Raw genomic sequence first — 16,464 nt, 5'->3', positions numbered from 1 at the left:
CATTCCCAGGAATAGAATAGTGACTTCGAAGTTAGCCTCTCTTACTTCAAACTTTGAAGTAAGGAAAAGCATGCATAAATGCTCTGCAGGCTACTTCAAGGTAGCCCCTTACTTCGAAGTTAGATTAGAGGTAAGTTCGTAGTATAGACAGTTTCTAAGAGATATAAGGGGGCCCATTCACAGTAGAATGATGATCACAGATGAATGAGAATCACCATGACAAATGAAAAAACATAAGATAATAACTCTGGGACATGAAAACTGCTCTGATCATCTCAGTGAGTGTTCACACCCTCTTCCCAAATGCTTTAAAGTTTCTGACCTGTATGAAATTTGCCTGTTCTTTGGTCTCCTACCAGATACTTGCTCATATGGGGGGATGGGAGTGGACCTCAGACCTTCATAAATGCCACATAGAACCCAGCTCACATGAGTGTAAGGAGCAAGCTCTAATGCCCATAGATAGACACAGGCCCCCAAAATCCTGGTTACACACCTGGGGTAACAAAAGGGGCTCAAGATCATACAGATGGCCAAGGTTCCCTGATATGCCAACTCACGTAGGAATGACACTCAGTTTGCACCTCGCACCCAACCCATTCACTTTTTGCAGCCCATTTGAAATATCTCACATCGGTGAAGCTGCATACATTGAGTTGGGTTTTCCCTCCAATTATTCCTCATTGCCAACCTTTGATTTGGCTCGGATGGCAGTCACCCAGATAGCCCTTTCTTTGGCTACTTAGCACTCCCCTGCTGGCAGGAAAGGAGCAGCAGAAGAGGTTTAAGGGAGGTGATTGGTCAGTGTTCCACTGGTGAGTTAGGAATGAAGGTAGAGAAGTTGAGCTCCAGCAAACTGGGGAAGAAGGCAATTGACGGAAACATAATACCCAGAGAAAGTTGAATGAGGGAGAGAAAAACTTGGGTGAAGAAAGAAGGACTGAGAAAGGGGAACTCAATTGCGGGAAGCACAATAGTGGGAGAGGACTAACACCACAATTTTTCAGCAAGAAGGCATGTTCTATTCTATGCTAAAGCTCTCTTGCACCTATGAGAAAGGTCAGTCAGGGAACACTTCAAAACTTGGCAACTATAAAAGCACAGAGTTAACGTCTCGTAGGAGGCAAGGGGTCTTAGTGTAATAGTTGTGTTTGAAACAAACAAAAAGCATCTCTGAGAATATATCTGCCATTTTTCCCCTTTAGATGGTTCAAAGGACTGACAGTAGGACAGAGAGCTTTTTACTTTAAGGTCATAGCTGGCAGCAGGCAGTGCTCCACCCCTGCACCCAACCCTCCAACTGGGGTGCTAGGAAACCGTGATGCTGTACTTGATACAGGAGACAAGGAATCACCCTGTACTGCAGAGGAGAAGCCTCATACCCACAAGGCTGGGAGGTCAGCTGCCACCACTGTGAGGAGGAAATGGAGAGTAGTGGTGGTCAGCGATTCTCTTCTGAGGAGGACAGAGGCGCCCATCTGTCGCCCTGACATTTCATCTTGGGAGGTATGCTGCCTTCCAGGGGCCTGTATCCGAGACGTTACGGAGGCATTGTTGAGGATTATCCAGCCCTCTGACTACTACCCCATGCCACTCATCCATGTAGGCATTAATGATACTGCAAGGTGTGACATTGAGCAGATCAAGAGTGACGACAGGGCTCTGGGAGTACGGGTGAAGGAGTTTGGGGCACAGGTGGTATTCTCTTCAGTCCTTCCTGTCAAAGGTAGGGGCCCAGGCAGAGACAGGTGCATCCTGGAGGTGAATGCTTGGCTGCATAAATGGTGTTGCCAGGAGGGCTTTGGCTTCCTCGACCATGGGATGCTGTTCCAGGAAGGACTGCTAGGCAGAGATGGCATTCACCTTTTGAGGAGAGGGAAGACCCTATTTGCACACAGACTGGCTAACCTAGTGAGGAGGACTTTAAACTAGGTTCAACGGGGACAGGGAAGCAAAGCCCACAGGTAAGTAGAGAAGATGGAGATCTGGGAGGTGGGTCGGAAAAGGGAGGGTGCACGGGCTATAATGGCAGAGAAAAGGGAGGGTCAGCGCAAAACTGGGAGACAGGATCAAATCAATATCTTAGATACCTATACACAAATGCAAGAAGTATGGGTAATAAGCAGGAAGAACTGGAAGTGCTAATAAATAAATACAACTATGACATTGTTGGCATCACAGAAACTTGGTGGGATAATACACATGATTGGAATGTTGGTATGGAAGGGTACAGCTTGCTCAGGAAAGACAGACTGGAAAAAGGGAGGAGGTGTTGCCTTGTATATTAAAAATGTACACACTTGGACTGAGGTGGAGGTGGACATAGGAAACGGATATGTTGAGAGCCTCTGGATTAAGCTAAAAGGGGTAAAAAACAAGGGTGATGTCTTGCTAGGAGTCGCCTACAGGCCACTTACCCATATGGAAGAGGTGGATGAGGCTTTCTTTAAACAACTCACAAAATCATCCAGGGCCCAGGATTTGGTGGTGATGGGGGACTTCAGCTGTCCAGATGTATGTTGGGAAATTAACACAGCGACACACAGACTATCCACTGAGTTCTTGGACTGCATTGGAGACAACTTTTTATTTCAGAAGGTTGAAAAACCTACCAGGGGGAAGCTGTCCTAGATTTGATTTTAACAAATAGGGAGGAACTGGTTGAGAATCTGAAAGTGGAAGGCAGCTTGGGTAAAAGTGATCATGAAATCATAGAGTTCACAATTTTAAGGAAGGGTAGAAGGGAGAGCAGCAAAATAGAGACAATGGATTTCAGGAAGGTGGATTTTGGTAAACTCAGAGAGCTGGTAGGTAGGGTCCCATGGGAAGCAAGACTGAGGGGAAAAAATGGAGGAGAATTGACAGTTTTTCAAGGGGACGTTATTAAGGGCCCAAAAGCAAGCTATTCCTCTGTGTAGGAAAGATAGAAAATATGTCAAAAGACCACCTTGGCTTAAGCAGGAGATCTTGCGTGATCTCAAAATAAAAAAGGAATCATTTAAAAAATGGAAACTAGGACAAATTACGAAGGATGAATATTGGCAAACAACACAGGAATGCAGGGGCAAGATTAGAAAGGCAAAGGCACAAAATGAGCTCAAATTAGCTACTGGCATAAAGGGAAACAACAAGACTTTTTATAAATACATTCAAAGCAAGAAGACGACCAAGGATAGGATAGGCCCATTGCTCAGTGAGGAGGGAGAAACAGTAACAGGAAACTTGGAAATGGCAGAGATGCTTAATGATTTCTTTGTTTGGGTCTTCACTGAGAAGTCTGAAGAAGGAATGTCTAACATGGTGAAGGTTAGTGGGAAAGGGGTAGGTTTAGAAGATAAAATAAAAAAAGAACAAGTTAAAAATCACTTCGGGAAGTTAGATATCTACAAGTCACCAGGGCCTGATGAAGTGCATCCTACAATACTCAAGGAGCTGATAGAGGAGGTATCTGAGCCATTAGCTATCCTCTTTGGAAAATCATGAGAGACAGGAGAGATTCCAGAAGACTGGAAAAAGGCAAATATAGTGCCCATCTGTAAAAAGGGGAATAAGAACAATGCAGGAAACTACAGACCAGTCAGTTTAACTTCTGTGCCAGGAAAGATAATGGAGCAAGTAATTAAGGAAATCATCTGCAAAAATTTGAAAGGTGGTAAGTTGATAGGGAACAGCCAGCATGGATTCGCAAAGAACAAATCATGTCAAACCAATCCGATAGTTTTCCTTGGTAGGAAAACGAGCCTTGTGGATAAGGGAGCAGGGGTGGATATGGTATACGTAGACTTTACTAAAGCATTTGATATGGTCTCGCATGATATTCTTATCAATACACCAGGCAAATACAACTTAGATGGGGCTACTATAAGGTGGGTGCAAAACTGGCTGGATAACCGTACTCAGAGAGTAGTTATTAATGGATCTCAATCCTGCTGGAAAGGTATAACAAGTGGGGTTCCGTAGGGATCTGTTTTGGGACCGGTTCTGTTCAATATTTTCATCAATGATTTGGATATGGGCATAGAAAGTACACTTACTAAGTTTGCAGATGATACCAAGCTAGAAGGGGTTGCAATTGCTTTGGAGAATAGGGTCAACATTCAAATTGATCTGGACAAATTGGAGAAGTGGTCTGAAGTAAACAGAATGAAGTTTAATCAAGACAAATGCAAAGTGCTCCACTTAGGAAGGAACAGTTAGTTTCACACATACAGAATGGGAAGTGACTGTCTAGGAAGGAGGAAGGCAGAAAGGGATGTAGGGGTTATAGTGGACCACAAGTTAAATATGAGTCAACAGTGTGATGCTGTTCCAAAAAAAGCAAACATGATTCTGGGATGCATTAACAAGAGTATTGTGAACAAGACACAAGAAGTCATTCTTCAGCTGTACTCTGCACTGGTTAGGCCTCAGTTGGATTATTGTGTCCAGGTCTGGGCACAGCATTTCAAGAAGGATCTGGAAAAGAGCAACAAGAATGATCAAAGGTCTAGAGAACATGACCTATGAAGAAAGGCTAAAAGAATTGGCTTTGTTTAGTTTGGAAAAAAGAAGATTAAGGGGGGACATGAGAGCGGTTTTCAAGTATCTCAAAGGGTGTCATAAGGAGGAGGGAGAAAACTTGTTCTTCTTGGCCTCTGAGGATAGGACAAGAAGCAATTGGCTTAAACTGCAGCAAGGGAGGTTTAGGTTGGAGATTACGAAAAAGTTCCCAGCTGTCAGGGTGGTCAAACGCTGGAATAAATTGCTTAGGGAGGTTGTGGAATCTCCATCTCGGGAGATATTTAAGAACAGGTTAGATAAATGTCTATCAGGGATGGTCTAGACAGTACTTAGTCCTGCCATGAGGGCAGGGGCTGGGCTTGATGACCTCTCAAGGTCCCTTCCAGTCCTAGCATTCTATGAGTCTATGATTCTATGGCTCTAGAGCAGAGGCGAAACTGTACTCTCAGACTGGTGCCAGGAAGTCCATGTGTTTGCTGCAGAATAAGTGATAACACAACTTCTCTCAGATTTGTAGCAACTGAAAGTCATTACCTGCGACTGTCGAACCTGTGTAAAAGGAAAAGTTGTGCTCTCTGGACAATTCTGTGTTGACAGAGTTCACGTTTACAAAGCCCACCAGTGCCACAGTTATTGGTAGTTCCAGTGGAGATCCAAGAACTGGATAAACAAGGAGACAGAATGCCATCTCAGCAGTAGAAGATGTCCAGGAGGAGGAGGTGGCACACTCATTGGCTGGCTGCTTTTATGCTTCCTGAACTGGTGCTTTAGGGTTAATATACTCTAATATAAATACTATACCTTAACATAAATACCTTATACCTTAATATAAATACCAAATAAAAATAAAAATAACATGTAATTTAATAAATGATCCACTCCCACACATAATCATAGAATCATAGAATCATAGAACACTAGGACAGGAAGGGGGCCTCGAGAGGCCATCGAGTCCAGTCCCCTGCCCCTACGGCAGGACCGACCACTATCTACACCATCCCTGATAGACATCTATCTAATCTGTTCTTAAATATCTCCAGCAAGGGAGATTCCACAACCTCCCTTGGCAACTTATTCCAGTACTTGACCACCCTGACAGTTAGGAACTTTTTCCTAATGTCCAACCTAAACTTCCCTTGCTGCAGCTTAAGTCCATTGCCTCTTGTTCTCTCCTCAGAGGCCAAGAAGAACAAGTTTTCTCCCTCTTCCTTATGACACCCTTTAAGATATCCGAAAACCGCTATCATGTCCCCCCTCAATCTTCTCTTTTCCAAGCTAAACAAGCCCAATTCTTTCAGCCTTTCTTCATAAGTTATGTTCTCCAGACCTTTTATCATTCTAGTTGCTCTTCTCTGGACCTTCTCTAATTTCTCCACATCTTTCTTGAATTGGGGTGCCCAGAACTGGACACAATATTCCAGCTGAGGCCTAACCAGTGCAGAGTAGAGTGGAGAATGATTTCTCGTGTCTTGTTCACAACACATCTGCTAATTCAATGTTAAAAATTAAAGAGGTCTTTATGGTCTTACAGCCACCATGGCAAGTTAAAGATTATAAGACATTATTAGTGAAAATGCCTATGCAATCAGCAGAAAAAGGCCTCTGAGCACAACTTGCAATCCCATTGAACAGGCATCGAGGCACATATTGAGAAGAAATACAGTAGCACATCGGATTGCTCCCAAAATGTACCTGATGTGTTAAAAATATACTGTTCAAATATCTAGTGAGCAGAGAGAGAATGTTTTAATATTAGAAATGGTTCATAATTTTCCTGCTGGGCAAAGGGAAAAACAGGAATAAGTACAAGAATTCAAGATACTTTGCTGTACTCAGGGTGCCTCAAGCAGATTCAGCAGCACAGGGAAGTCACAAAAGCCAGAGAAAAGTCAATGTGATTCTAGAAGATTATATGGAAGTGTTGATAAGATCTTTTACTCCAGGACAAAGTGACTGAAAAATGCTGAAGGCCTGAAACAGATCTGGAGTATGCTCTGTGGATTTTAAGTTTTATAACAGTGCAGTGTCTGGGACCTCAGGAATTATATTGTGTTGCTGCAAGGTTTACTATACAATTTATTCAAGTGTAAGATGACAGGCAAAGAGGATTAGTAACACACAAGTGAAATCCCTTTTCTAAGGGATTTTTTGTAATAATTTTAGTTACTTTTCAGAAATAACAATATGAATCAATAAAACAGAAATACTTGGCAAAGACCATGGAAATAACCATAAGAATACACTGAAAGCAAGCATGAATATGATAAGCAGAGTGAAAGGAGAAGGCACCGGGAGTAAAAAGGTTGTCTGCATGTACATTATGGGAAGACTATATTTATGCAATAATAAAGAAGAGAACCTACCTTTGTCTATGTCATTATTTTTAAGGATTATTTTTTTCTTAGTCTGCAAAGAGGAGCCAAATTCTGCAGATAGGGGACAAGAAACTTTCCTCTCTACGTGATCCTTGCCCAGGACCCAAGAGAGAGAGACATGAAGAACCTCATGTTCTTCTTTTTGGTACACCTGACCATCATCCCCTGGCCTACTTCCTATTTCCCCCATTTTCTCTTTGGTTTGGGGCTTGGTTGCACCCCTTGTCTCCTTTAGTGGGGAGTACCAAATCAGTCCCGGAACGATCAGTTGGTCAAATAAGTATTCCTCTTTGTAATATTTATAACAGCAACGACGGGTCCTGTGGCACCTTATAGACTAACAGAAAAGTTTTGAGCATGAGCTTTCGTGAGCACAGACTCACTTCATCAGATGAATTAATGAATACATTGTTTTACAATTAATGAAGAATTAATGAATACATTGTTTTACAAGTAATTATCCTGATACTCTAAGAATAAAATGCTAGATATAAACTTTTTCTTTTCCAGTACACTAATTAAAATGTACTTGAACATGTAGTCAATTACTTTATATAATTTTAACAAAATATTGGAAATGTTGTAAAACACTTGTCATATGTCAACAATGCCATAATATCACCTTGTTATATAATTTGGGCTACGTCTACACATGCAGCCAACATCGAAATAGTCTATTTCGATGAATAACGTCTACACGTCCTCCAGGGCCAGCAACGTCGATGTTCAACTTCGACGTTGCTCAGCCCAACATCGAAATAGGCGCAGCAAGGGAACGTCTACACGTCAAAGTAGCACACATCGAAATAGGGATGCCAGGCACAGCTGCAGACAGGGTCACAGGGCGGACTCAACAGCAAGCCGCTCCCTTAAAGGGCCCCTCCCAGACACAGTTGCACTAAACAACACAAGATACACAGAGCTGACAACTGGTTGCAGACCCTGTGCCTGCAGCATAGATCCCCAGCTGCCGCAGAAGCAGCCAGAAGCCCTGGGCTAAGGGCTGCTGCCCACGGTGACCATAGAGCCCCGCAGGGGCTGGAGAGAGAGCATCTCTCAACCCCCCAGATGATGGCCGCCATGGAGGACCCAGCAATTTCGATGTTGCGGGACGCGGATCGTCTACACGGTCCCTACTTCGACGTTGAACGTCGAAGTAGGGCGCTATTCCTATCTCCTCATGAGGTTAGCAACTTCGACGTCTCGCTGCCTAACGTCGAAGTTGGTGCCGCTACTTCAAAGTAGCCTGCACGTGTAGACGCAGCTTCGAAGAGCAGCGGCTATTCTACTGTCCCAATTTAAGAAAAAGTAAAGAGCTAGCTAAAGAAAAATACACTTTTATTTATTTTATTTTATTTTCTTTATTTTAATTTATTTTATTTTATTTGCAACCTTTCCTTGCAACAAAGCCCGCTGCCAGCTTTATCCACATATCTTTCTGGAAATACCATCACTGGACCCAACCAGGTTACTCACATAATCACGGGCACTTTCTCATGCTCCTCTGCTAACATCATATATGCCATCGTGTGCCAACAATGCCCAGATGCTTTGTATATTGGACAGACTTCTAACTCCCTTAGACAAAGGGTTAATGGGCACAAAACAGACACGAAAACACTCCAGATTCACAAACAAGTTAGTCAACATTTTAATGGAATGGGCCATTCTGTTAATGACCTAAAGGTATGTGTGTTACAAAAGAAAACTTTCGCACCACTCTTCAAAGAGAAACAGCCGAGCTGGCTTTTATATTCAAATTCGGCACATTAACACATGGTTTGAACTGGGATGGGAACTTTCTGAGTCACTATAGGGGCACATCTGCATACTTGGCTTAATCTAATTCTTGACCTTCCCCCCCAACCCCTCCACTCTCTGATTTGCTCACCTTGATCATTTTTTTCTGCTTTGTCCTCCTTGATTACTGTTTTTGGTTTTCTGTGTCTTAAATATTGAGTCTGTTCTGGTCTGGCTATGGTCTGAAGAAGTGGATCTGTCCCACGAAAGCTCACCTAATAAACTATTTTGCTAGTCTTTAAAGTGCTACTTGACTGCTTTTTGTTTTGATACTTTTAGATGTATCATGTTGCAGCTGCAGGGGGGCTCTCAGGGACAAGGGATGGCGCAGGGCTCTCCCAGCCCATGAATGGTGTGGCTGTATGGAGAGGGGGACAGCATGTCAGTAAGGTGCCCCAAGCGGAGGGGACCTGGCTGTGGCCCACTCACCCAGGCCCCCCCATGGGGCCCCTGCCCCCCCAAGAGATACTGACCCCCTCCAAGGGGCACCAACCCACCCCCATGGGCTGGGCCTCCTGGCCAATGGGGGTGCATCCAGGGGTCTCTCGTTTAGGTGACCCATCCTGGCTTGTGGTATTCAGGCCCCAGGTGCTGTCCAGCACTGACTGGCTACTGCCCCGTGTGCGGCTTGCGGTGCTGTCCACTGAAGGCGGGTGCTGGGCATCGCTAGTGGGCCACTGCAGGGTGCCACATAACATGTGGGTCTGGCCTGCATGCAGCCCGGGACCACCAGTCCTGTGTGCGGCCAACTAGCTGTTGTATTGCCCCTGCCCTGCGGAGCAGGTGCATGCCCCTCCATGTACATACCGGAGGGTCCCTCGATGACGTCCAGCAATGCCCAGCTCCTGGTTGCCTAGCTGGAGAAGCGGGAGGGGATGTATATGGCGAGGTACCCCTCCTCACTCGACTACTCCGTGGTGCCCTGCCCTCTGGGGTCTGTGATCCGGGCTGCTCCTCCTCTTCTGGCTGCAGGTCGTCAGCTGAGGTGTCCAGGAACGCCAGAGGTGGGGAGCTGTCCTGGAGCCCCAGGATGCCCCGGAGCTCCCGGTAGTAGGGGCATGTGGCTGGGTGTGCCCCAGAGTGGCCAGCCTGTTCCCTGACCTGGGCATAGCCCTGCCACAGCTCCTTGACCTTGGAGCATACCTGCTCCGTGGTATGCTCTGGATGGCCCCCGGTCAGGTGGCCCTGTACCAGGCAGCCAAAGGCGGCTGCATTGCGGCGCTTGACCCCCATCTCGTGCAGGACCTCCTCCTCCTTCTTCCAGACCGAGGAGGTCCTGCAGCTCCTGTTCCATCCAGGAGGGGTCCCTTTTTTTTTCCTCACCCTGGGAGCCCTGTGGGGGCTCAGAAGGGGGGGGGCCATGAGGCTCACATGGGGGCTGGCTGCTGGACATTGCTGCGATGCTGGAGTGTGGGGCTGGAGCACTTTCAGGTACTGCTCCCAGCATGGTCTCAGTTTCCTGCGGTGGGTTTCCTGTGTGCATGCCGCTTTAAGGCAGCTGGACGCAGGGACCATAGAGCCCCGCTGTTGCTGGCTGGAGCAGCCCTGTGCTCCAGGTGACCGGCGCCATGGCGGATACGTCTTTCGAAAGAGCTGAATAAGGAGCGTCTACATGTGTACTCTTTCGATTTAGTTTTTCGAAAGGGGACGATCTTCCTGATATGGAATCAGGGTTCGGATTTCAACGTCTTTGCTTCATTCCTTCAATTTCCTTTTGAAAGATGGTGTTAGGTGTGTGGATGCTCCTCCTGTTCTTTCAAAAGAGGGCCACTTATTTCAATGTTTTGTGCACGTGTAGACACAGCTTATTACTGCTCATGAGAAGTAAAGGTGCCAGCTTCACTCTGAGCCTCATATTTAGAATTAACAATATGTGCTTGGAATATATGATCTGAAAACTCCACATTACTATTCTTCTTGTCAGTTTGTCAGCCATAACTAAGCTAGCGTGTAATTTTTCTATTAATTTATCCTTCCTTTATTTTTAAAAAGGAAACAAATATTTGTAATTGGGCCATTGCAACCCCAGTGGACCTGTAAGTGTCATAATCATTAAAAGGTTGTTAAGTCTTGTGCTAAAAACTTCATTAGAGTCATTAGCAGGTTTGCAAATGTGTATTCAGGAGAAAAAGCATCTAAAACTAGAAAATTACTTTCCTTTGGAGGAAAACTCATGTATTTAAAAACACATGAAAACAGATTTTATTGGCCCCGAAGGGTGAATTACGGAATGGTAAGTAACATCCCAAACCTCATATCTACAGCAAGAATATTTACAAAAATATTTACAGTGAAGGTACAAAGATGCTAAAAAGCATAAATATGTAATGGAATGTTATATAATACACAATAGTATAATACATCTCACATAAGATTATTGTAATCATAAATATGAAGATGTTTAAAGTTATGCTGTTGTGGAAATCAGGTAAAATTTGGATTTTTGGTAGAGTAGAATAATTTAATCTGGTGACTTTTAGTTACCTGAGGTTCATAATATTTGGTACCTGCCCAAACAGTTCAAGAATGTACATTTGTTATTCTAGAATGGGGTGGGCAATAATTTTTATGGGGACCACTCCAAGAATTTGGGAAGTGGTCAAGGGCTGCACTCTTCCATGATATTAATGGAGGAGGAATGATGTCGGGGTGGAGGTTGGATGCAGAAAGGAGCCTGGGGTAAGGAACTGGGGTGCAGGGGTATGTGTGGGGTGCGGGAGGGAGTTCGGGTGAAGGATGGGGCATGAAGCAAGGGACAGGATGCAGGGGTTTGAGTTGTGACCTTAGGAAGGAGAGGTTGTGACCTGGGGCAGGGAATTGGGGTGCAGGGTCTGGAAGCGGGTATGTGTGCAGGAAGCATGGCAGAGGGTTTGGGTGATGTAGGGTATGGAGGTAGGAGTTGGGGGACACTTACTTGGGTGACTCTGGGCCAGGAGCTGATTTTGCAGGCAGGCTTTCTACCTGCCCAGCCATGCCAGAAGCCAAGTGCGCCTGAGAGCCTGAAGGGGCCGGGGGGGAGGATGCTTCAAACAGGAAGCTTCCATTGGCCAGAAATCAATTAATGGGATTGTGCTGGGGGCAGTGGCAATATCTGAAGCCTCTCTTCCCCCGACACTGGTCTCAGTTATTGAAAGATGAAAAGGGCCCTGCAGCCATTTTTCTGAGTGGCATGATGGGCAGGAGAGAGAGGCAAGGCAGCTAGGGAGCCTGCCCGAGGCTACCCACTGTAGCTGTGGGTTGAACCCTGCAGCTTGGCAGGATTGATGTGGCTCATGGCCCATATTTTGACCAGCCCTGTTCTAGAAAGAGCTAAGTGAGACAGACCTTGTACACATGGAACATGAACCCAACTCATCTATCTCTAAGACATTAAATATGTCAATAGCTATCATTTATGTTTAACCATTCAAAACAACATGTTTCTCTACAATATGATGATCAAAATGCAGCCCACACCTAGGAACCTATATTACAGTTACAACTCAGAAAGGGGACTTGTGCAGGTGGGATATTTTTGTTCTATAACCCATTTATTGACAAAGTTCATGAGTCTTCTAGGATAGAAAAAAGCTGATTTTCTAGTATTAACAATAATAAAGTCATCATAATAAATAATAAAAAGTAGAACCTTCCCATCACCCTCCTTTTTGAGGGGGATGGGGAAAAAAGTCAAAAATTTAGGGTTCTTCTTTGTATGTCATAAAGAAACAAGAACAGCCACTTACTCAATAGCTGCTCTAACTCAAGCTTGTGCTCTAATGATCCTTACAGATGTGTCTACACTGTACCTGAGAGTGATACTCCCTTCCCAGATGAAAGGACTTGTGGTAGCAGAGCTTCTACTAGTGCATTAAAAATAGGAGGCTCTAGACAGCTACCCAAGCTTAGAGCCAGGGTGAGTCCAATGCCACAACATCCACAGAGCTATTTTTAGTATGTTAGCTGAAGCAGACCACCACAAGTCCATCTACGTGGTCTGCAAAGTTTGCTCCCAGCTGCAGTTTAGACATACCCCAAGGGACTGTCCAGCAGGCCAGAATACTTAGAGTGCCATGTGTTCAAATACAACTTTTCTAGCCCACAACATATCTCTATGCTGTGCTTGTAAGACAAGGTGGGATACAGCCATTACAGCAGACTTATGATGTCCAGGGAAGCCTCTTATGTGAATGGAATTTCCTAAGCCTGGGGGACTTAAGGTGCTTTTCAGTCTCTTTATATTGCAGGAAAGATGTAAAGGGGCCAGAATGCTAGCCAAGCTATGAAAACATTTGAAGTCTTGGAGTTAGGGCCTTACAATGGTGAGGCACAGACAATATCTTCAGAGCTTTGTCAGACATCCTTTCTGAAACTGTGCCTGGATACAATATCTATTTTATGTGTTTCTGTATATATGTTTTATAAGTGTCCTGGCACCATAACTGATGCAGATCCATAAAGAAGTAAGTGGATAGGACTTCATCATGTCATGATAAAGCTTCTTTAGACAAGTATGGTAAAATATAATTGTTTGTAAAGCAGGATAGGAGAATAATGATGAGGAAAGCTATTAATTTTAGCCCGTATAAATTTGTAATGCTTTCTTCTGTCTCTTAAATAAGTAAATGCTAAATCAGTACCTCTACATTTCAGTTTTTACTGGAAACTCCAGTAATAGCTGACACTCTGAATTTTTTTTAAAACAAATATTGAGTCTGTTCTGATATGAATATGGTCTGAAGAAGTGGGTCTGTCCCACGAAAGCTCACCACCTAATAAATTATTTTGTTAGTCTTTAAAGTGCTACTGGACTGCTTTTTTGTTTTGATAGTATATGGATTAGCATGGATATCTCTCTGAATTTTTTTCAGTAAAATGTCACAGTCAGAGGACACAGAAAAAATTGAAAATTTTAGGAAAATGAAATAAATTACAAACTGAATGGAGACACTTCTTTCAATTTTGTCCATTTTTTTCCATATTTCTTTGCTTTCTTTCTCTTTTTATTGCCTGGCGCTATTCAGTCTTCATCAGTTGTAGCTATCTTGCTTCACTTTTAATAGCTTTCTATTAAATCCTTTAATACTGTAAACAGGATTATTCTTTCTGAAATCCAAGCATTTGAAGGGAATCCTGTGGGCTTGGTAGCTTTTTTTTTTTTTTTTTTTTTTTTAATCTGCAAATACCTACCATTGATAAAGAAGTTTCTAGGAATATTTACTTGTTATATAAGCCAGAAGATCATAGAGCTGGATACGTCCCATGCTTCTGTGAGGAAGGAGGGATGTATCTACGGTTGCGTCTAGACTACGAGATAAATTCGAATTTAAGACAGTTAGCTCAATATTACCACATGACTTTCAATATCACTTCCAATATCATTAGCTAGATATAGGGAGCACTAATATCGAGATTATAGTATCATCGTTACCTGATGGACATAGTGCCAAGCTCGAATTCAAAAGTCTGATTAAAGGGCAGTGTAGAAGAGCCGTGTGTTAAAATTGAATTTATTAGCCTCCAGAGGTGTCCCATATGTAACCCACAGTGCCCCACAGTGCTCTGCTCTGGCTGCTGCTCTCAGGTGCACGAGAATTAGGTAACAGGAACACCATGAATTTCAAAGCAGCAGCAGCCTGTGGCTGTGATCTCATGTTTGTATGACAGCCTGAGAAATGTCTTTCTTTCTTTGCTATTAGCACCATGAGAGCATCTGCCTGTTACAAATAGCCCCTTCAGGGAGTTTGTGGTTCTGTCTCTACACTTGTTACTTTTTTCTGCACTGCCAGGCTCCAGCCACTGCACTACCACCCCACGTGGCAACACTGCTGTTGTGGGGGTCATGCCTGCAAAAGAGGCTGAGAAACTTCTACTCAGTAATTTACATTTGTGTGCAAACCCCTTTTTTTTTCCACATGTGCCACGCAGTTGGGGTCTTTCCTGTACTCAGCCACATCACGTGGGTAGTTCCTGACCCAATAAAAGGATGTTCCTGCCGTTCGGTGCTGACCGTGCTGTGAGGCAGCACTGTGACCTAGCTTGTGCATGTTTAGGGCGCCAAGGGTGGGAAACAATTTCAGGGGCTTGCTGCCACCGGGGGATGGGAAGTCTCTTCTAGCGGCTAAGATACTTGGGGGCTTGCTGCTGCTGGGGGGAATTCTCCCCCGGCAGCAAAGATATTTGGGGGGACTATTTCAACTACTTCAACATTCCAACCTGCTCTGCAGCCACAGACCACAACCCCCTGCGACCCCCCACCCCGACAAAAAATATTTTTGGGAGCCTGCTGTCCATTGCAGAAACCTGCTGGTTTGATGTTTCTGTTTTAAAAATATTTTGCTAATATTTCCTATTTGTCATGCTTTGACCCCCTCAGAAACACAGGGAGGAGGGCTAGTTGAGGTTCCTTCATCCATTCTAAGTTCAGTTTATTATATTTCACTGCCATCGCACATGTTCGCAATGTCTGTGTAGTGAAGAGGAAAGTCAAAATTATTTTTTCCTAGACTTTTCTATCCTCTTTCTTCTAACTTTGAGAATACACTCCGGGTCCCTGTATTATTTTCAGGGATTGGGTGCAATGATGGGAGGGGGGACACTCAGTGGATGTCCAGTTGAGATTTCAGCTACAGAAGAAAGATATTTCTGTAAGCTTTTTGCTATCACTGTGGATGCTCTACTTTCCTTCCTTCCAATGGGAAAAATGGGCGTTTGATTACCACGGGAGGGGAATGAGGAAAATACAATGTGGGAAGATGATCTCAAAGACCAGCGAGCATACCCAGAATGCTGCGGGGATGAGGGAACTGTGGGATAGGTTCCCACAATGCACTACTGCAACAGTTGATGTTTGCCAATTGAGTATGGCAGCAATAAGTCATCTTTCTGAGGAGCATGTGGGGAGGTGAGGATGGTAAAATTTGAACTTATAAATTCCAGAATTACAAAATCAATATTAATACATTCCAGTTTATCTTATATTGCAGATGTAGCATAAGAGATCTGGCAAATAAAGGGGAAATTAGGGAGAGAGCTCATTTTTGGGCATCCCTCTTGTCCAACCCAGGTCATTTGGAAGCAGTTCCATCATATACCCATGGGTTTGAGGCTTTCTGAAGAAACTGCACTGCCAGGAGTTGGGCTTCTCACAGATCCCCTAAGATATACCAGTCATGTGACCACATTCCAGACGATTTCTGCAGAAGACAAACACCACTCTTTGCTTCTTTCAGGAAAACTGGCTGGGGAAGGCAGGGTGGTGGGGAGACTAGAATCATTGCAAGAGGATGGAGAGTCACATGGAGATTTCCTTATCAAGATGCCTCCCCAATGGGCTTCAGTGGAGTTGCGTGGGGAGGGGTTTAAATCAGTTACAGCTTGAAATTCAAATAGAGTACAGTCTCAACATTTGCAAACTAAAGGTTCACAAATTCAATTATTCACAAGCGGCTGCTTCCGATGGGCTATGGGCAGAAGCGCCGGCAGCTGCTGCTTCCCGGAGCTCCAGAGCGGGGAGCACCAGCAGTTGCTGCCTCTCTGGGGCTCTAGGCAGAAGCCCTGGCAGCCAGGCTCCAGGTGGGGAGCAGCTGCCATGTTCGCGAAGTTCAACATTCACAAGGGTTCTCAATATGGAACCCTTGCAGATGTTGAGACCCTACTGTATATAGTCCATGCTGCTGTAGCCAGATTAAAAGATGGCCCAATACTAGATCAAAGAGGTTGGGTTGAAGGGAAGTGTTTTGTCAGACATAAAACATATTTCATGTCTATAATGTCAGTTGGACTTGCTTTCACCTAGATTTTTGCAACA

The 16,464-nt window shown here is 44.3% G+C and overlaps 1 long non-coding RNA gene across 1 annotated transcript in view; it reads left to right on the top strand.

Annotated features, from left to right (window-relative positions):
* Positions 1-16,464, top strand: part of LOC142019925 (uncharacterized) — a 65,883-nt gene that overhangs the window by 45,619 nt on the left and 3,800 nt on the right. The window lies entirely within an intron of this gene.

Source organism: Carettochelys insculpta, chromosome 12 (assembly GCF_033958435.1).
Source record: "Carettochelys insculpta isolate YL-2023 chromosome 12, ASM3395843v1, whole genome shotgun sequence".
In the NCBI taxonomy this organism is placed as follows: Eukaryota; Metazoa; Chordata; order Testudines; family Carettochelyidae; genus Carettochelys; species Carettochelys insculpta.
The sequence above is the reverse complement of the archived record's forward strand: the minus strand, read 5'-3'. Positions and strand labels throughout refer to the sequence as shown.